Source organism: Schistocerca americana, chromosome 3 (assembly GCF_021461395.2).
Source record: "Schistocerca americana isolate TAMUIC-IGC-003095 chromosome 3, iqSchAmer2.1, whole genome shotgun sequence".
Lineage (NCBI taxonomy): Eukaryota > Metazoa > Arthropoda > Insecta > Orthoptera > Acrididae > Schistocerca > Schistocerca americana.
In genome coordinates this window covers 879,579,490-879,589,145 of record NC_060121.1, presented here as the reverse complement: position 1 = coordinate 879,589,145, position 9,656 = coordinate 879,579,490, and the positions used below count along the sequence as shown (strand labels likewise).

General features: G+C 40.5%; 1 pseudogene; it reads right to left on the bottom strand.

Annotated features, from left to right (window-relative positions):
- Positions 1 to 959: 959 nt before the first annotated feature.
- LOC124608001 lies at positions 960 to 1,077 on the bottom strand (annotated as a pseudogene).
- Between the last annotated feature and the right edge of the window lie 8,579 nt (positions 1,078 to 9,656).

Here is a 9,656-nt window from a genome sequence, read left to right as displayed (position 1 = left end):
ATCCAAAGGACTACACCAAATCTTCCTGAAGAATAAACATATGAATAAAATATAAGAATTAATATAAGAATTGATACGTGGATGAAATATCAGAATATGAGAGTTTAAATAGGTTGTAACCCGTCAACATACCATGCACACACATATTAATAACAAATGTGTGCTATTTATTTGTGAAATCTAGTCGTAATTTTACAATTAATATGAAGTCCTTGTATCCCCTAATTTTATAATAAATGTTCGTGTAGTACCCTTCTACAATATGGGTAGATAAATAAAAGCAATAAAAATAAAATAAATAAAAGCAGCAATCGGGTTTAGAATAAGGGGAGCAAAATTAAGAAGCCGCGGCATTAACCACTCTGCCACCACTTCTCTTCCGAATGTGGCATGGTAAAAGGCACATATAGTATCTCGAAAATACCTCGAAAACTTTGACCGTCGTTTCCTCAGAAACGATCGAGTATCTAAGGGTAAGCTGAGACGTTCGGTTAATTCGACTCATCTTCCACTGAGCGGAAGTCCTGGAAAATCGGGTGATGGGACTTGCCGTGTTCTCCTCGTCAGTATGGAACTGGACGGCTGCTGGTACAAGGACCATATTGCACAGCTGCCTGTAGAAGGACCACATTGCGCTTGCTCGTAGAGGTGAGCCGATAACATCCGCGGCTGCCGCGATTAACTGTCAATGAGTTTGTTTTTCTGATCCCGGTGCAGTCGACTGAGAAAAGAGAGGCTATAGTGTAGAAACTCTCCTCCCGAACAGGCCATGAAGGCCCAAAGGTACCGACCGGCCGCCGTGTCATCCTCAGCTACAGGCTTCACTGGATGCGGATGTGGAGGGGCATGTGGTCAGTACACCGCTCTCCCGGCCGTATGTCAGTTTCCGAGTCCGGAGCCGCTACTTTTCAATCAAGTAGCTCATCAGTTTGCCTCACACGGGCTGAGTGCACGACGCTTGCCAACAGCGCTCGACAGACCGGATGGTCACCCATCCAAGTACTAGCCCAGCCCGATAGCGCTTAACTTCGGTGATCTGACGTGAACCGGTGTTACCACTGCGGCAAGGCCGTTGGCATCGTGTAGAAGGGGCTAAAGCAAATCGAGAGAAACGCGGAGAAGGCTGGACTTGTACAAGTAAGATTACAGTGGAGATTTGTAAGAAGCCAGTCTTGACACGGGAAACCAGATCACGAACAGCGTTCAGGGTTGAAAGTGAGTCGGGCACTGTGCCTGGACAGACAGTTGCTTCAGCCGTCGGCACACGGACCGTGCTCTCGAACGTCAACGTTGAGCATGCCGAGTTCAACGTGCTGGTGAACGCTCACAAGGGCGACTCCCCATCGCACCCCCCTCGGATTTAGTGCAAAGAGGGTCCAGTGGACAGCCCGTCAAAATCTGAACAAAGATCAATCATGAAAACAGGTGTACTCAACTGTGAAAAAAAAAAGCAAAGTAGAAACAGTGAACGGTCTAAGAACAAGAAGTGCAATATAGAGGAGCCGGGAGAGAAATGGTGTTCTCCACACCTCTACACATGCAGGTTCAACGTACTGCTCGACCGACGCCATTATTTATCATCGGAGCGACGTGGAGGTGACGATGTGCCCCACGCCGCTTCGATGATAATTAACGTCGTCGGTTAAGCAATATTTTAACTGGCATTAGGATCTAAGAGCAATATGCAATTGCTTGCGTACATTTCTGCGTGTCAATTTGCATGCCACTACGTATGTGGCTTCCAGCCACTGTTACAGCAATCAGATCGTCTCCTGCTGGATGGCACATATCGATATGACCACGCCGTCTCCAAAGGGAACCTCTGGCGTCGCCTAACCGCCGTCTCTGCTGCCATACGGTCTACGCGTTTACCATAAACGTCCACAAATGGCTATCGATGTTCTCACAGCAGTTTATGAATGGATATCTCTTTTATACATTTACTTTATTACAGATTGACGTAATGCTGTGTATAGCAGCTACTTTACATAATATAAGACACCTATTTCTTCATCTGTTGCTAGCTTCCGTGTTATCATTTTATATATATTTTAGTCTAAAAACCGTTTGACGTGCTGTATGCCTGATTGTCTATCACTGTTGTAATCGGTGTGTAATGGGTGGATCATCGCGTATTTAAGCAACAGGTGCATCACTCTCCTTAGGGGTTAGCGTTTGTGGAGGTGTAGCGCCAGCTCCATTCACAAGCCACCACCTACCATCATGGGTATAATTTCTTCTTTTGTTATTTGTTATGTAACATCCTTATATATAAAATTCTCCTGTCACAGTGCTAGTTGCCATACTCCTCCGAAACGGCTAAATCGATTCTGATGAAATTTTACTTGTGTATTCGGTACGTCTGAGAATCGGTCGTAATCTATTTTTCATACACCTAAGTGATAAGGGTGGTGCTCCGCAAAAAAATTTTCTTATTTTTTTATTATATGGCATTACAAAATACACACAACCCTAAATTTTCACCCTTCTACCACCAACCCCTATTTTTAAATAGCGATTTTAGTAATTTAATAATTTTCAACCCCCAGTTGATAACTGATCAATTATGGCTCGATCGATGAAATTTTACATGTATATTCGGTACGTCTGAGAATCGGTCGTAATCATTTTTTCATACCCATAAGTGATAAGGGTGGTCCACCCCAAAAATTTTTACTTATATTTTGGACAGAACTTTTTATTTTTTTGATGTGGCATTAAAAAATACACGCAACCCTAAATTTTTACCCTTCTACCACCAGCCCCTATTTTTAACAGCGATTTTAGTAATTTAATAATTTTCAACCCCAGTTGATAACTGATCAATTATCACTTGATCAGTTATCCCCACCAGGTGCATACCGGTGATAGTTTTTCACTATTCGATAGATAGGTAACTGAAGAAAACGTACCAAAAGCAACGACTCGAATATCCCTCTTTGAATCAACGCAACTAAACCGAGAAGTTTAACTAGGTAGCACGCGTCATTCGCCAAACCGACATTTGGCCTAGCGCACACGCATCGATTTTTATCGTACAGAAATATATCGTACGATCAAATTCTTTTAGTGGAACAAAGAAGTTCCTGTGCTCTCCTCTGATCCTCTAAAAGAATTTAATCGTACAATATTTTTACGTATGAAAAAATCGATACTTGGCCTTATTCATAATGCTGGCGAACTTGTTTCGACGAAATTGCAGCTATGTTTTTATGCTCATGGACGAGCCGTGTATTGGCTGCAATTGTTAAATCCTTGCGATCTACCGTAGAAACGCTAGAACTAATGGTGGCCGATACTGCTGAACTTCCCCCTAAGCCTTTTCTCGGTTAGGTTAGGTTAGGCTTTCACTCCCTACACAGTTTTCGGCCATTATTATTGGTTGTGTCACGAGTTCCCGTCAACAACGGCTATTGTGTTACACGTATACATTGTGTTACACGTATACATTATTCTTATAGACTAGACGTAATTTATATGGCAAAACAACGTTTGTCGGGTCAGCTATAACATACAAAGATTTTCAGAGGCGGAACGAAGTTGGCCGGTAGAGCTAGTGTATTTTGTATATTGCTACATCCCTCGAATTCTATCGTATGTACATGTTTCAGTGTGGGTCTGAAAATGATCTAAAACAGTCCAAAATCGATAACCTTATATTAAAAAAACTTTATTACAGTAGAAAACATAATAGTTTCTCATAAGCTGAAAAAAAGAACGCAACAGTTTCACAATCGGACAGTTTCTCTGTGTTCTGCCAAAACGTATGCTTTTAACATTTTTGGAGTTGCGTTTATAACACTAAACTCGTTTGCTATGACGCAAACTAGTGTTACCCTCTGGGACGATTCTGAGTTTTCACCGTGCGTGTGTCTAACGGTTAAAGTATTGGACAGTAATTTCGAATATAATGTAATTAATAGAAAACTAAACAGGCTTTACTTTGGGGTAATGAAAGTAGGAAAGTTCATACGAATGAAACAATCAACGGTCTCCAGCCTAATGAGGCACGTTAATTTGAAACATTATGTTGAAGGAAATTGAAAGTAGTTGTAGAGACTTTCTTTAAGATTCCCTTTCAATAGTACACTGGATACACTCTACTATAGGGTGATCTAAGTTGTGGGTAGCAGTAGTTATCATTAATGCACAAACCGAGCGGGGTGGCGCAGTGGTTAGACACTGGACTCGCATTCGGGAGGACGACGGTTCAATCCCGCGTCCGGCCATCCTGATTTAGGTTTTCCGTGATTTCCCTAAATCACTCCAGGCAAATGCCGGGATGGTTCCTCTGAAAGGGCACGGCCGACTTCCTTCCCAATCCCTCCCTAATCCGATGAGACCGATGACCACGCTGTCTGGTCTTCTTCCCCAAACCAACCAACCATTAATGCACAAGCCAGTAATCATAGAAAACAAAATAGTGCCCGACTCATAATAATATCAGTTACAATCACTATCATTACGTAATCCAGTATTGAGATGTTACTACAGTAAACAGTGAACTAAAGTTGGGCATGAAAAGATTTCAGACTTAAGTGACATATAAATAACACAAATAAAATTAAATAATACTACATTTACACTTTTTATACTACCATTTAAGGAAAAGTATCAGATTTCTTTAGTAGCGACAATATTCCACATATCTTTCTAATATGAAAAGAATATGATGGGGACCCGTAAACTGATACTGTCTCTCTAGGCAAACTCTATGATTATTTCAGAAGCAAAGTTCAGTTCCACCAAAATTAATTCTTAGTACCACATGGAATAATTCGTATTTTCATCCTTCAAAACAAATTACTCAACAATGAACTCGATTAACCTCAACAGAATTATTCGTGATAACAGTCAAAGCTAAATTGCGTTTCAAGTAAGTTTAATTTAAGTACCCTTTTCATCACCTGTGAAGCAGGTATTTTAGACAGTAACATTTACACACCCTGGCACTGAACTTTTGCATATTTAATACACAGAAACAAATCACTAGCTTGTTAGAAACAGAATACTCGGTTTTCTGCACACTTAGGATGGGATGCTGCATCGGTTCATGATTAGGGTAACGTTAGGTTTATATCACTTGGATTATTATTGAAAAACACACAAATTATCTGGTCCATGCTATAATACATATCTTTGTACCTAAAGTTGGTGGAGCAGTGGTGAAATAGTTGTGGCAAGCGACATGGCGGCTAACTGTACACACGGCTATTGATGTTGAATGCTCTTTATAATTTCTTATTGACGTCGGATTTGTGTCGTATTAGAGTCATTCCTTATTGGCAAGAGCACCATTCAATAGCCAAATCTACATCCGAGGCAAAATTCCATACATAACGGCTTCCAAATGCCTCCCTTGGCACTCTCGATGTGTATCGTGCAATAACTAGTCACTGACTGCGTACCGTTCCCACCAAGGAGCAGCCCAGTACGACAGCCAAAACCACCTTTTTCCTCGCGCCAAGCCACTTCCGTTGCGGAGGGGCTTCCCTACAGCTTTTATATTTCACAATACAAGTTTCCTAAGCATGAACCAGCTTCCAATATACAAATTTTTCTTTATGAACATACATATATTATAATATTTCATTATTTTTAAACATCATTTAGCTTTTACAATATATATATATTACAAATTTTAACTTCCCTGTCACAAATCAGTGACCTTCATTAACAAAGAACAAACACTTCATATTCACAGATACATAGTTACATATAATAAATCTACTTACAATCGATACTGGTGTTACAAGTTCCGGTTTTGAAGTCTTGACTCTTGAATTCCTTTGTTATAATACAGTTCACACCCTTTTATTTGTTGTGTTCATTTCTGTGAGACGTCTATGTGGTACGTCGCCTGCTCTCACTATTCATCACGTTTACTTGTGACGGTAACGTTGTAACATTACGAGTCAAGACAGCTGTAACGGAACTTGAATAGCGTAAAGTTATCGTTAAAAACGCACGCCGCGCGATTTGTTATGATTTGGTCGGTCATAATAGCAGTAACATGCTTTTGAATACAATTAAAATATAACGGCGATACCTGTTTAGCGTTATTGGAAATAATATGTAATAAATTAATGAGTAAGGTAGCCGATCCTATAAGAAGAGGTAAAATTGGGCATATTAAGGTGTTTTGCTTTATATCGACTAAGCCGATGATACGGCGTCTTTTTTTTCCGTATACTCTTAGAAGAAAAAAAAAGAAAACAAGTAACGAAGTGCTAATTGTGCGTTGTGAAAAATATAGGGACGAATTTTAAATAGCTACAGTGTATAATCAGACTAACAAATGGACATTCAGTTACGCGAAATAGCGGACAGTGAAGTGTGGTCATTAAATTGAGTACACCTACAGGGCGGTCAATTCCGGGATAAGTCTATTCGCATCTCACGAGGGACGCGGTATTGAGACCGGTTTTTTTTTATTATATCACGGAGAGCGGGCTTCAATTTATAAAAAGGAGAAAAGCTGTATCATTATCATTGACTGTTGGTGTTAAGCAACCAAAACTATCAAAGGGTTTCGGTGAATGAGTGGTGAATGCGAAATGAAACTGTGAACGAACTTATGTTAAATAAAACAGAAGAGACAAGACAGTTTGGTCGTATCTGTTATTATTCCATAAACCGTAACATTTATTCTCGTTGTACGAAGCCTTTATAGACGATCGTTATGACAATTTGCTTTGAAGGGATCTCGTTACGAGTTAAGTTTTGGGGACCTGGTCAACAGGGGATAGTTCGTAGATCTTAACTACTGCAGCTATTCAGGAATCAGGTGCTACCGTGACCGTTGTGTGTTGTCAATGGCTTAAGGTCATCGTATCTCATGCTCTAATATCGACGCGCCTTTCCTCTTGGTATAACGGTGTCTCACGGTAACCACAACAACGCCGACGGCGAAGGAAGATACGGTAGAACGTATTCTTAACACATGACTCATATTCTTTATTCAATGTACAGTATGACAACTGCCAAGACTACAGAAACAGAACAAACATTTCAATGACCGGTGACAGTTCATAATGTTGTGAAAAAAAAGGGTACTTGGGAGTTTTGAACACAGGTCACCCGTTTGGCAGTCCAATACCATGACGCCGTAGTTGTTGCAGACTGCTCTTTATTGCATTTGTTGTTCTTGGACCTTTCACTGTTTCTATTCTGCCTTTTACTCTGCAGAGGACAGTGCACCTCCTCCCTGCTTTCGTGCTTGATCCGTGTTCAGTTTTTGACGGGTCACCCACTGGCCCATATTACCGGCATATCTGAGGGGGGTACGATGGGGAGTTTCCCTTGTCAGAAACGTTGCGAATTGTGCATGCGGTACGTGTGCCCCAACGTGCAATACGCGATCGCAACGCGCTCCAGCGGCAGCTGTCTGGCCAACACCTACTCAAAGGAAGGCCTCGGCGCTTGTTCGTGACGTCACGTCAGCTAGGCACGGCGAACGCTAGGTCTGTCGCACGCATACTCGTAATGGTGGTGTCTCCCTCTCTGGTACAGGAAAATGTGAAACTATTGGCGGTAGTTGACCAACACACATTGTTCTCAGAGATTTCTGCAATCAATTAATTGTGCAATTCATTACACTTCTTAACAAATAGTGTACTCCTGAACTTAAATTTCCACCTGTTTTACGGATTGACATACAAAAACAACTTCATGGTTCAGCAGCAACAGAATTCGTGCTTTTTTACCTTATTTGTAAATCTGAGGAAGTTAAGTTTGTACTGGGTTGCTTTTACAAGAAACTGTGAACATATTGGTGCTCTTCTTTAGGTATCTTGGTTGACTATGGGGTGAGGAGCACCGAATGTTAATGAAATATCTTGCGATTGTACACGTTGGGGGAGGGAGTGGGGGACAGAAGAAGAGGCAAAAGAGAGATAGTTGTTTTATCAATTAAAATCTTTTTATCTTATAGTTCCTCCTTTCAGTCAAGAGGGGAATATTTATCTTTTCTAATGTGCATGTTTAAAAAAGTTTAAGCTCAGCAGTATTTTCGATCTATGAAGCTATTTTGTTTCCTGTTTAGAATTCCTTTCGTTGAAAACGACTGTAATATAATGACTGGCAACAGTTGGACATTTACACATGTAAATTAGTTAACATTTCCAGTGCCGATTTCAAACGAAAATAAATAAATAAATAAAAAAAACGAGTTCATTGTAAGAGGGTTGGGGTAAGTTTCGATAACAAAATGGATCAAGTAAACATAGTTTCTTGAATGCAAAAATTCCGAAGCTTGCAATGGGACAAAGCATCTTCTCATATTGGTCTACGTTTGTTTCGACAGGATTCAGTAATACAGAACTATGATCTTCATTTGTAGCTTTACGACAGTAAGAAAATCTTTGATCTAAATAAAACTGCAGAATCCAAAACAATACCAAACATTTTGTCCAAAAATAAGAGATTTATAGTGATAAGCACGCCCAGGCGTTTCTGGCTGCAAGAGTCGTGGCGTTCGCCATGCCTAGCTGACGTGACATCACCAACAAGCGCCGAGTCCTTCCTTTGAGCCGGTGTTCATCTGGCTCGCAAATCACATTGTTTACGAGACGAGCGGGCATAAAATTCCTACGTTAGCCCCATTAAAAACTCATATTTCCGCTCTTTTGTATATGCTAGTCCTGTTGGTCTGTGTGTAGTATACATAAATAAAAATTTCAATATTCACTTACATGGTGCGAAGCAAACAGGGAAGTACCATGTCCAATCAACAAGGACATTGGCTTATAAAAGTTCCAATACGACTAGTGCAAAGCAAATTTACAATAGTTCTCCACACATGATAAAAATTATTTCATCACTCTCACTTTTTAGCAAGACCCTGACGTCATTCTTACTTGATCACTGTTCGTGTTCAGTAGCAGAATCTTTACAACACGTGAAATATCCAACCTGAAAACAAGAAAGAGCAAAATATCTTACTGGAAATAGTGCAAGATCTCTTTTAGATGCAGCCACTTCACTCCTCAGAAGGAGCGCAATTATGTTTACATAATATAAAATATTGTAGAACATTCTTCATGGAAAATAATAAGGAAGTATCAGAACCTATTGTAAGACGCGAAGGTCAGTAAAAAACAGTATTTGGATCTAATAGGACGGAAATCAGAAACACATCAAGTCTCCGTATGTCCATCTTTATACGGATGGTTGCGGGATCTAGGCTGATCAGTACTGAATGTCAAATCAAAACACCTTACAGCTGTCTGAATTTCCAGATTGTTATTTTATTGAGCAACCAGTTTCGGCGACATAGTACGCCATCTTCAGGCCCCCTGGCCGATCTTTAAGAAGATTCCCACCTCTGGTCCAGTCAAAATGATGACTGAAATGATCGGTGGGTCAAAATGGATGCCAATCATTGAATGGTGGCCCCTATTTTGATTGGACCAGAGGTGAGAATCTTCCTACAGGCTCGTCAGGGGACCTGAAAATAGCGCAATACATGGCCGAAACTGGTTGCACGATAAGAGAATGATTTGGAAATTGAGATGGCTAGAAGATATTTTGATTTGACATTCAGCAACACATCACATTTGTCATAAGTAATATGCGTCTCCAATCATTGAGCTACACCGATCATACGCAGTTCAGGACCATATTTTGCATGTTACCATATCCTGAAAGTTTTAATC